General features: G+C 40.8%; 2 long non-coding RNA genes across 2 annotated transcripts; one reads left to right on the top strand and one right to left on the bottom strand.

Annotated features, from left to right (window-relative positions):
- Positions 1-512: 512 nt before the first annotated feature.
- Positions 513-4,754, bottom strand: LOC125417678 (uncharacterized). The gene is made up of 3 exons (XR_007237215.3): positions 4,605-4,754; positions 4,178-4,386; positions 513-3,087 (listed from the first exon to the last, which is right to left on the bottom strand). It is a non-coding gene; the product is annotated as an uncharacterized LOC125417678 (long non-coding RNA).
- A 5,997-nt stretch (positions 4,755-10,751) lies between these two features.
- LOC148119791 (uncharacterized) lies at positions 10,752-12,150 on the top strand. Its single transcript, XR_015734929.1, has 2 exons — positions 10,752-10,997; positions 11,936-12,150. It is a non-coding gene; the product is annotated as an uncharacterized LOC148119791 (long non-coding RNA).
- The last annotated feature ends 733 nt before the right edge of the window (positions 12,151-12,883 follow it).

Here is a 12,883-nt window from a genome sequence, read left to right as displayed (position 1 = left end):
ACCCAAGTGCCACCTGTTAGCAGACAGTCCTTCCATGATACAACACCCAAGTGCCACCTGTTAGCAGACAGTCCTTCCATGATACAACACCCAAGTGCCACCTGTTAGCAGACAGCCCTTTTATGACACAACACCCAAGTGCCACCTGTTAGCAGACAGCCCTTTTATGACACAACACCCAAGTGCCACCTGTTAGCAGACAGTCCTTCCATGATACAACACCCAAGTGCCACCTGTTAGCAGACAGCCCTTTTATGACACAACACCCAAGTGCCACCTGTTAGCAGACAGCCCTTTTATGACACAACACCCAAGTGCCACCTGATTGCAGACAGTCCTTCCATGATACAACACCCAAGTGCCACCTGTTAGCAGACAGCCCTTTTATGACACAACACCCAAGTGCCACCTGTTAGCAGACAGCCCTTCCATGACACAACACCCAAGTGCCACCTGTTAGCAGACAGTCCTTCCATGACACAACACCCAAGTGCCACCTGTTAGCAGACAGCCCTTCCATGACACAACACCCAAGTGCCACCTGTTAGCAGACAGCCCTTTTATGACACAACACCCAAGTGCCACCTGTTAGCAGACAGTCCTTCCATGATACAACACCCAAGTGCCACCTGTTAGCAAACCACAGCAGTAGCTCTTCAGTGCACCTGCCTCGCTGTGCAAGTGTTTGAGACTACTACTCTTATTTCTGGTACTTTTGATGTAAATTTAGGATGTCTGAAGATTAATTTACTCACTGGGCAACTCGCATAGTACCCTCTCACTTTCTATGAGAGTTAGTCTTCAGACATCCTTAATGTAAACACTGACAGGAGAAACTATACAAGCTCCACCCATAAATGAAGAGTTGCCCACTATGCATGGTTGATGAGAGAAGAGTTTATTTTTCTTCAAGGAAAAACTCTGATAGGTTATCCAATCCCAATGTTGAGACATAAACACACACATGCACGCATGCAGGCATGCACACAGGCAGAAATGAACGGCAATACACAGAGAGGAGCAGTATAAAATGGAATAAGTAGGTTGTACAACCTTTTGAGATACACAAGTGTGTGTGACAGTAATAAAGAAGAGGTCATGAGTTTGAGAGGGAATGGGACAAAGGAGGAGTTGAAGAAGTGATGGGGTAGAAATTATGTAAATATAGTACTCATGCAAGAACTTATAAAACAGTTTAAAAAGTTTTAAAAATCATGTATTGAGCTTTCTAAATTCTTAGACAGCTTTCACCTTATAAATGGACAGAATCTATTTTAAGGTAAGCAATCAAAGTTTCCCTGAGGTCTCACTCACTTTGAATCCATTTCTTTGGTGAAATTCCTGTTTGGAGCAGGAACCTGACACTGTTTCCCTGGGTCCTTCCTCAACACAGAATCAAGCAAAGCTTCCTCCGTGTCCTCAAGAAACTTCCATGTCATCTCTAGTCTCTGATAACCGTGTCTCTTAAATGTTACCATTGTTTTCCCCTCAGAAGATTTGTGCAAGGGTACTTTAGAAAATACTTTCGAAGGCAGGACACCTTTAATCTCAGCATTCTGGAGTCAGTAGGAGGATCTCGAGGCAAGACTGGTCTACACAGTGAGCTTCAGGAAATTTCACAATTTTGTCACAATTCTTAGTAGAATTTTTCTTTTGGGAAATGGTGCATTTGGCACACAAATGTTTTTTGCAATGTGGAAGAACTTCTGACAGAGAGAAGAAAATTTTACTTATCCATGTAACAAAGGATCGAAAATCTTTATTACTGCTGTGTTGGTTGGGCCTCTTGAGATAAACTCTCCAGAAATTTTCATTAGAAGGGAACAGTAACATGACTCCAAAATGCCATGATAATGCTGTGACAGGAAGCAAAAGCTTATGAGACCAAAATGTTTCACATCCATTTTGGAGAGGACTAGAAGTCTTATGACAGCAGCAGGCAGGGCTGGACCATTACAAGGCTGAGAAGGAAAAAAAAAACGACTGTTCTCTAGTCTGTGGTAAACATCATGTTCATGGGGCTAGCTATCTGATTTCCAGTTCAGTATGTTGAATTGTGAATTATTCATTGATATCCTTACAGAATGCATTTGCACCCATCAGCTCTCTGTGAAAGGAAACTTCACTGCCAAATATTCAATAACTTGTGGGACAAACATTCATACCTGCGATAAGCAATAAAAAAAAAACTTTACCTAAAATATGGTGGTGGGTGGTAGAGAGGCCTTAGTTACCCAAGACAGCAAGACAGTGTTAGTTCCAAAGTTTTCAAGTTTTCAGTCATGCAACTCTTTAATGTCCAAATGTGTTTTTGTGGAACGCAGAGACAGAAACACTACTTGAATGGCCATTGTAAACTTACTCACGTGGCATGCAGTTCAATGTCTATTAGCATCAGTAACTGAAAGCACTATGTATTTTTTTTACCACCAACATTATTTTATAACATTACTACTTTTGTTGTAGGCAAACAGAAATTCCTTAGTCGACAGTGAATTATATTACATTAGACTTGAAAGAAAATGGCATTCTTCACATAAATCTTTCTATCCTTCTTGTAAATGGTCTCCACAGTTATTCAGCATAAACAAATTCAAATAGAACTCTACTATGTAAAGTACAACAGTGGGCCAAAGAGTTTTTTGTTTCTTTTGTCTTTTTAGCATTGAAGATAATTTACACATTTGAACTCTGTGCTTTTAAGATACCTAAGTCTGTTAATAGATGACAACTCTACACACATTGGTAGTCATTTAGCACATAAAATGTATTCACTTAACAGTTGAAATCATTTAATATTTTTTTCTGTCATTCAAGAACAATCCTCATATATGGAGTTAAGTGAATTCAGAAGATATTGTGGAGCTTCTATTGAAACAAGGCACTGATCACCTCTTAAAGATGCACGAGTCAAGCATAATCCTGTATGCTAAAACTGCAAAGCAGAAGTGTAATTATACACACTAAAATGCTAATTAATACTAAGTTCAGGTACAAAATAATTACAACTCTTGTATTTTACATATGTCTAGAGTTCATTGTTCTGTTGCAGCAGTTTTGGAATGGAAGCATTTGACTCAACTCCACCTGCCAAGGAGCAAGCAAAAAGAAGAAGTAAGAATGGATGAGCAAATTTCATCTCAGGGTGAAGATATTTATGGTGATGTTGGGAATCACACCCAGTGACCTGAATGTACTAGGCATGTGTTTTACCACTGAATTGCACACCAGCTTCTCTTTCTGAAGCTTTAAGATCTTTATCTTTGAAGATCATGCTCCATTTCATTCTAAGTATAACAGCCATTCATTGAATGGAATTTTATTTTTTGAATTCTTTGAGTCTTTTTTATTGATTTTTATTGAGCTCTACATTTTCTCTGCTCCCCTCCCTGCCTCTTCCCTCCCCTCTCCCAAGGTCCCCACGCTCCTAATTTACTTAGGAGATCTTGTCTTTTTCTACTTCCCATGTAGATTAGATCTATGTATGTCTCTCTTAGGGTCCTCATTGTTAGACGTCTAAGTCTTAAAATACATAGTTTGAGGTAAAATCTTGTTACTTTCCTCTGGGAAAATTTTATCCATCTTACTCTGAGGGCCCAACAATCTAAAAGGTTCCCTAAGTCCAAGATGTCAAAATTCTGATATCTGTAGCATTGGTAATAGGCCCATAGGTGAACTACACAGTGGTTTTCATTTGGGATTCTAATTAGCTCAAGACTGAAAAGAAAATTATATATTGTGTTACATATTTCTGTGCATATTTTAAGTGGTGAAATTTTCATGGCCAATTTGGTGAACTAAAGTATAAACCTTGAGTTGTGGAAGCCTAACTTACGTGCCCAAGAGAAACACTATCTCAGAATGAGGAGACTTAAGACACCTAATATCAGGGTACTTTCCATTTTGTCAAGATAATCTACATCTATGGTTCTCAACCTGAGTGTTACAATCACTTGGGAGGGGGTTGACCGACCTTTCACAGGGTTCCCCTGAGACCATGGAGAAACGCAGATGTTTACATTACTATTCGTAACAGTATCAAAATTACGGTTAGGAAGTAACATCAAAAGTAATTTTATGGTTGGGGTCACCACAACATGAGGAACAGTATTAAAGTGTCCTCCTACGTGTAACTGGTTCCCTTCCCAGTCCTTGATCCTGCTTGAAGGCCTCTTACCTGTTTAAAACATATGTGTGATCCACACTGTAAGCGCCCACACTGAGAAACTGTAGCCCTTTGTCTCTGACTCTGAGAACTGTTTGCATCCCATTTTCAGGATTGTCCGAGGCATAGCTAGAGAAACATCCAGGCCAAAAGGACATGAAGCTCCCTGTCTTCCCGCCTTTAAAGAACTCCAAAGGGATCTCATATCTTCTCTTAACGCCCTGTATGGGAGGAAAGATAAAGTTTAAAGTCTTATAAAGTTTAAAATCCTCTAAAGTCAAGAACCTCAAGAACCCCTTCCACAGAAGCCTTCTACTCAGACTGCATGGGACGTGCTTAGGCGCCCTATCCTGTGCCCTACTCTTAGGGCAATCAGACCTTATAGCCCCCCCCCCCCCGCCCCCGCCGTGTTGAACTTAATGAGCACAGTCTTCCATACCCTGATGTCGACATTATAATGAGCTGAACATACAGGTCTTCATATTGTCATTATAAAGCCAGCTGTTGCCCCCTCAACATCAGGGTACAGAGCTCAAGAGTTGAGAGCCTTATCGGTTGCCGACATGTTTGACGAAATGACTGTTGCAAAGCCACGTTCCTTAACGAACAATGTTCTGGCAATTCGAAGCCGTTACACCTTTGCCCGCGAAGATGTGCAGCTGCGCACATGCAAATCCACCTAAGTGCACATGCGCAAATGCAAGTCCATGGCTACCAGTGTGAGTACCTGTGCTTACTAGTTCTCATGAACTTGACCTCATCAACAGGCACAGTCTGTGTTCAGTGCGCAGGCGCAGAGTAAAGCCTGTTCACTCCTCTCCCTTACAGCCTTGTGATCAAAGGACCACATCTTGATGATGTAGGCTTGTTAACTGGTTCACAGCTCTGAGAACGCTGTCTATGCACGGGACTCTCTTGAAAACAAGTTGAAGGCGAGGAAGTTGAAGCAAAGTTTACAAGAAAATTCAAATAACCCTCTGTAGGTATCTGTTTATTTCCTTCCTCAGACTCTGGGCCCTGCTGATTACAGGAGAATTTAGCAGTTGAAGTAGTAGCTTCTGTCCTGTAATTTCAGAGATAGATGAGGTCAGGCACCAAATACAAGCTTCTGAGGAGAAGTTAGTGCACATTGTACAGGCGAGATGAACATGCTGCAAAGCAGCCTCCCTTTGCAGCAAACCTCAGGTATATATTCTTGCTGTCATGTTTAATCATATTTGTATTTTTAAATTTTGCATATATGTGCAGCATTTGCATCTTTTGTCTCCCACCCTGCAACTCCTCCCATGTCTTTCTGTCTCCCTCTAAAATTCATGCCCTCTTTATCTTTATTATTTTTGTACACATATAGATACATATGCATACATAACACACATATGAACAAATAAATATATTGATGCCGCCTACTGAGTCCATTTAGTTTTGCTCATATGTATATAATCTTAGGGTGGAAGACTTGGTATTAGATAACCAATGAGGGCCTCATCGCTAGGGAAAATTTATCCTCTTTCTCTCAATCATCATTATTTGCTTGAGCTTGTGATCTAGAGATGGTGTTTAGGCAGCCATATTGTCAGGTTGCCTGAATTCAGGTTCCCTGTTATACAGGAGACACAGGCTTACAGCAGATGTCCTTTCCCTATGACTATTACAACCCTCCCTCTTCTATGGTGTTCCTTGAGCCAGCTAACAGGAAACTCCTCCTCCTGATGATGCAGCTTCTCCCCTCTTATTCTCCCTCTGTCTGATGTAGGAGGGTCATCTGTCTATGTGTTCCTTTCATTGGTTAATAAAAAGACTGCCTTGGCCTTTGATAGGACAGCAGCTTACATAGGCGGAGTAGACAGAACAGAATGCTGGGAGAAAGAAAGCAGAGTCAGGCAGTCGCCATGCTTCTCCTGCCTAAGATAGATGTGGGTTAGAATTCTCTTGGTAAGCCACCACCTCGTGGTGCTACACAGATTATTGGAAATGGGTTAATTAATAAGTGAGGGTTAGATAATAAGGGGCTGAAGACAATGAGCCAGGCAGTGTTTAAAAGAATATAGTTTCCGTGTAATTATTTTGGGTAAAGCTAGCTGTGAGTTGGGCAGTGGGAATGCAGCCTGCTGCTCCATTTGCTACATCTGTCTTCACTTCATCCTCTTTCTCATCTTTTCTAGGCATCTTAGTCTCATCTTCCAAGTTCTGGCAACAGCAGACCCCAGCCCTAAGCTTCCCTACACCCTAACTCTCCTGAATACTGAATGGCAAGTACAGACTATCTTGTTTCTTTTTCTTTTTCTCAGCACACCTGCCCTATCTGGCCTCCCGCCTGGTTCTTGCCTTGTATCCGATTCCCATTTAGATAGAAAATGCCTGCAGTTGCTTCTGTTTCAAGCTCACTGACTCTGGGTCAGGCCGACTCAGGACCCTACACCAGCACAGCAGCAGTCTTCTGGGTGATAAAGGACTAGGAAGATGAACAAGGCCATCTGGAACATTCAGTAGGAACACCTAGTAGAAATGTGCTAACAAAACTGTAGAGGTTCAATGGCCTCAGACTACAGTGCAAAGGTTCCTATATTTTTTGTCTGAACAGGTTTTAGAAAGGGAGATTTCACAGACTATTAAGTCATATAGCATAGATTCTTTAAGAACAGTGGAGGAGTGTTTTGACATAATTTTATATTCTTAATTGAAAATAGAAAAGTTAGAACATTTTTGTTGTACTTTTACAACAAAGGCTCGATTCTGGAATCAAATTTCCTGTTAAAGGTAGTGCAACTGAGTCTATGACCATATTTTCTTCTTAAATGAAGACTTGGAAATAATCCACTGACCATAAGCAAAAGTATACACCTTTTTTTCTTAGCATATCACTTTTTCTCAATGGAAATTATCACCGTATCTTTCATTTTTAAAAGTAGTTTTTCCTCAAAGAATGTATTCTAGTTATACTTTCTCTACCCCAACTCCTTCCAGATCCTACTTGCTTTCTCGACTGTACAAATCCACATTCTTTCTCTCTCATTAGAATCCAAACAAGCATCTATGAAGTGATAATAAAGTAAGATACTGAAAGAGAAATGGGGGCTTCACCCTAGCACTAATCTTTCGATCCACAATCTGTCCTGCCTGTAAATATGCTACAGCAATGATGGAACAGAACTTGGGGACTGGACCACCAATGTCTGATTTGACTTAAGGCCTGCTCCACAAGAAGGAACCCATACCCAACATTGCTTGGGTAACCAAGAACCAGAATAGATAGCCCAGAAAGAAGCCTAGGTTAAAATCAAATATTACTGGTCAAAAACCAAAATTATTTAACTGACTCCTAATGATGTTCTGTTATACTTATAGATCAGTAGCTTATCCAGTCAGCATCAGATAGTTTCCCCCCACTCTGACAGCAGATGAAAACAGATTCAGAGACCCACATCCAAACATGATGTGAAGAGTCGAAACTGAAGGTCTTCACCAAATCCCTTCACTCAGAGCTCATGCAATCCTGATGTAGGGGAGGTGGAAATATAGCAAGAGCAGGAGGGGATGCAGGACAACATATACCAATTCCGAATCAGTGAGTGCAGGATCTTCATCAGTTCGAGCCAGGACCTCTCATACATACTTGTAACCTCTATCCCAGTGTTGTTACAGGACTCTCGACTGTGAGAAAGAGTGGGTCTCTGACTCTTGTTCCCGCTCTTGGGACTCTTTTCCTCCTGTGGGTTGCTGTGTTCAACTTTGATATGATAGTTTTTGCTTCATCTTACTATATTTTATTATGTCATGTTTGATTGTTACTTTTAGAAGCCTGTTCTTTTCTTTTTCAATTTTTATTACGTTTTTATTTTACTTTATTTTATTGAGCTATATGTTTTTCTCTGCTCCCCTCTCTGCCTCTTCCCTCCCCTTCAACCCTCTCCCATGGTCCCCAAGCTTCTAATTTACTCAGGAGATCTTGTGTTTTTCTACTTCCCATGTAGATTAGATCCATGTATGTCTCCCTTAGGGTTCTTATTGTTGTCTAGATTCTCTGGGATTGTGATTTGTAGGCTGGTTTTCTTTGCTTTATGTTTAAAAAACACTTATGAGTGAGTAATATGATACGTGTCTGGGTTACCTCACTCAATATGATGTTTTCTAGCTCCATCCATTAGCCTGCAAATTTCCCATTTGGTTATCAGTATGACGATTTCTCAGAAAATTAGGAAACAACCTTCCTCAAGACCCAGCAATCCCACTTTTGGGTATATATCCAAAGGTTGCTCAATCATGCCACAAGGACATGTGCTCAGCTATGTTTATAGCAGCATTGTTTGTCATAGCCCGAACCTGGAAACAACCTAAATGTCCGTTGTCTGAAGAATGGATAAGGAAAATGTGGTACATTTACACAATGGAGTACTACACAGCAGAAAAAAATAATGACTTTTTGAATTTTGCCTGTTCTTTTGTAATGAGAGACTGAAAGGGAATGGATGTGGAGGGCAGGGGAGATCAGAAGGAAAAAGGAGTAGAGGGAGGGAAAACTACAATTGAATGTATTGTAAAAGAAAATAATCGGAAGGAAAAATGTATAACTAAACAAAATCAACAAAAGAATCTATTTTTAATAAAAGAATAAAAAGGTAAAATAAAACAAACAGGAAAATGAAGTAGCCAAAGAAGAAGCACAAGAAACACATACAGATATACACACAACAAATTTGCATATGCAGTAAACCCATAAAAACAAAATTGGAAATCGTAACATATAAGCAAAAGATTTATAGAGAAAATAAATTTTCCAGATAAAGAACTTCAAAATAAAAAAAACTCATTGAATTTGTTTTCTATTGTCCATCTAGTGCTGGGCATGGGGCCTCTCTTGAGTGCAGTTTGTGTGCCTAGTGAGACTCCACTGGAGAAAACTAATTTTTCCTTTGTTTATGGTTATCCTTTGGAGATAGCTTCTATGTTTGTAATGGAGCTTGCATTCATTTTCCCTGTCAGACTGGGATCCCATCTGGCTTAGATCTGTGCAGTCCCTGAGTATGCTGCCACAGTTTCTGTGATGTCATGCGTGTGTTGTGTGTTTGTCCTGTTGTGTCCAGAAGGCCTTGTTTCCCTGATGTCCTCCGTCCCCACTGGATCTCACAACCTTACAGTCTCTCCAGTAAAGTCACACCTCTTAAGAGCGTCACTCTCTGTGGGGACCATTTTCTTTCAAAGCACCAAACTAATTTATCTAATCTGTTTTGTCTTCCTTGGGAGATGCTTCCCCCTCCCTAGTCCCTTATTCTATTGCTAACCTCTGTGGTTACATGAACTGCTTATCAAAGACTTAACAGCTAACAAATAAGTGGATACAGTTCCATGTTTATCATTACCTCATCTAGGGTGATTTTTCTCTAGTTCTGTCCATTTACCTGGAAATCTCATGATTTTAATTGCTGAATAACTCCACTGTTTAAATACACACCACATTATCCTTATCCAGTCTTCTGTTGAGGGACATCTAGGTTGTTCCCAATTCCTGGTATTCTGAACAGAGCAGCAATGAATATGGTTGAGTACATGTCTCTGTGGCAGGAGGAAACATCCTTTGGGTGTATGCCCAAGGATGGTAGAGCTGGGTCTGGAGATAGATCAGTTTCCACATTCTTAAGTAGCGCCACACTGATCTCTGTAGTGACTGTACAAGTTTGCGTTCCTGCCAGCAGTGGTTGAGTGTTACTCTAAATATAAATCATCACCAGCATGGACTGTCCTCTGTTTCATTCATCTTGGTCATTCTGACTTGTGTAAGATGAAATCACAAAGTTGTTTAGCTTCCCATTCCCCGATGACTATGAATATTGAACATTTCTTTATGTGTTTCTCCGCCATTTGAATTTCATCTTTTGAGGCATCTTTGTTTAGGTTCGTACCTGATTTTTGCTTGGGTTACTTGTTTTCTTCATGTCCAGTTCCTTAAGTTCTTCATGTTTGAGATATTAGTTCTCCATCAGATGTGTACTTAGTAATCAGTCAAATTCAGGTTACCTCTTTCAGGTTACTCAATAAATAAAAAGAATCAAACAACTCCAATGTGTTCAAAGTAAATATTAGAAGTCAAAGCAGCAGACTTTCAGAATAGAGAAACTCACTACTAACATCTTCCATCTTTCAATGGAGAAAAAAAGCTGGAAAACCAGATTCTCAGAAATGTCCTGAAAAACATCATTGGCTAATTGACCTAATGGCCCTTTTGGGCTGAGCAGGCCATTTTTTTCACCCTGATCTGAGTTCAAGTTAGCTTTCCTTGGGCCCCATGATTACAGTGAATGGGGGTGGCTTACTTTCTCTACTTGCCTGATTTCAGAGAAGCTCTCCAGTTTAGCTGCCTGAGCCCTTCCCCTCTGTCAGTTTCCTCGGGGCTGATGTCATCACAGGATTCCCTTGTCCTTTGAGTCTGGCTAAGCGTGGGGGTCCAGGAAAAGCCTGCAACTTGTGGAGGGAGGGAGTGAGCTGCTTGAAGAGTCGATGCAGAAAGATGGGCAGGAGAAACTCCTGAGAAAGGGCTGACCGTGAGCGGGGACTCCATCCGCTGCAAAGCCAGTGGTGAGCAGCTGCCTCGTGATCTCGTGTCTAGTACCACGTCTTGGATGTCAGTTCACCAAATTATTCTTTCTTTCTTTTTTTTTTTTCGAGACAGGGTTTCGCTGTGTTATCTCTGGCTGTCTGGAACTCACTCTGTAGACCAGGCTGGCCTCTAACTCATAGAGAGCCTCCTGCCTCCCGAGTGCTGGGATTAAAGCGTGCACCACAATTGCCCGGCCAAGTTACTCTAATATCAACAAAAACTTGGGAGCCGAATATCAGGGTAAGAGCCTGATTGATCGGGAAAAGCAGTGGAGAAGTGAACAGTGACCTCCCCTCTCTCTCCTTCCCCAATTCAAAAGGGCCCGGGAATCTTTCTAAGTTCACCTCTACTATTTCCCGTGTCTCTCTCTATTTATCTATCCTGGGTCCTCCAAAACCTCTATGGCCAATTTCGGTCAGCCAGTTGCTAACTGCTATCTTATTCAAGGTTACACTTTATTGTCAGTCCCGGAGTGTCAGTGTGAATAATTGTCCCACAACAAACATGCATATTTGTACAGTGGTGCAACCAGTTTCATAAAAACAGATACCACTGGCGTTAAAGACAAAGATCAACACTGACCCAGTAATGAAAGGTAGTTTTAATACCCCTCTTTCTCCAGCAGACACACAAATCTTGACAAAATAAACAGGGAAACATGATAAAATGACATCCATCAAATGGACCTTACAGATATATCTACAGGATATTGAGCCCAAACACCAAACACCTCAGCAGCTGAAGGAAGCTTCTCTAAAATAGTTCACATGCTGGGTCTTAACAAATTCTGAAAATTGAAATAACTCCATATACCCAATTTGACCACAATACAGTGAAACTTAACATAAAACTCAAATCCACAAACATTTCTGGTTGGTACAAAAGTCCATGGAGACTGAACAGAGTCATTAGTAGATATCATGTAGCTCAAAGAAGAAATTTTTAAAAAAGAAATAAATCTCAAGAACTAGATTAAAACATAATAAACTTTGGGGTCTATTTAAAGTATTTCTGGGAAGCAAATTTGTAGCTCTTAATGTAATTTACTCAGAGCTTTAGCATGAGGGGATGCTGAATTTTATGAAATATTTTTTTCTGTCTCCATTAAAGATGATCATTTGTTATTTTTTGTTGTTGCTTTTGTCTTTGATTCCGTTGATGCACGGTGCCCATGGAAGCCAGAAGATGACATTTAGATGCCTTGGAACTGGAATCAGAGATGATTGTAAACCCACGATTTGGGTGTTGAGAAGAGCCTTGGCCCTCTGCAAGAGCAGCAATGTTCTTAACTAATGAGCCAGCATTCCAGACCCTTTCCCCAGTCTCTGTTATGCTGTTCTCTTTTCTTTTGTTTCAGGAAAATTTTATTTTCCATTAAAAAACCTTGTATTTATGTGTTGTTTGTCCAGAAGCATGCTATATAATTTTGATATATTTGCACTGTTTAAAAACGTTCCTTGGCTGAGGATACGGGTTAGTGGAGAAAGCACTTGTGCAAGTGTGAGCAATGGCATGCTGAGCCCTAGCACCCACAAAGGAGCCAGGGGGCTCGGTGGCCCACTTACAATACTGACACCCAGGGGACAGAGACAGGGAGATAGACTTGTCAGATCCATGAGCTCTGGGTTGATTAGGAGACTGCCTCAGTAATAAAGTGGAACATGATTGAGGAAGATGTTCAGTGTCAATCTTTGACTTTTATGTGTATGCACACATATGTACACACTTGGATAACACACACGTATCATATAAACACTCAACTAGCTCCTCTTGTAGTTGAGTTTTAGTTTTACCTCATTGTGGGCATAAACTATTTGATGTGATTATGATAAAAATTTTTGCTGTTTTATAAGTGGACTAAGAATTTTCTTTGATCAGACAATATGCCAGACCAGTGCCAGGAGAGAGCTTCTGGAGGAGGTCAGGTTGGAGAAATATACTTCACATATACTTTCAGCTGCCATGTGAATAGCCCAGACTGGTCCAATCAGGAAATGGGAAACAGAATCAAGTAAAGGTTCTGAAAGATGAAAAGATGGATGAGGAGACAGTGGAGTACACCAGGTAAACATCCGGGGACAGAGCTGAGGAGTCCTCCTTGCTTGATGCACATACCTGTCATCAGA

The sequence above is a fragment of the Myodes glareolus genome, chromosome 14, assembly GCF_982192425.1.
Source record: "Myodes glareolus chromosome 14, mMyoGla1.1, whole genome shotgun sequence".
Classification (NCBI taxonomy): Eukaryota; Metazoa; Chordata; class Mammalia; order Rodentia; family Cricetidae; genus Myodes; species Myodes glareolus.
Note: the sequence above shows the minus strand (reverse complement) of the source record. Positions and strands in the feature narration are given on the sequence as shown.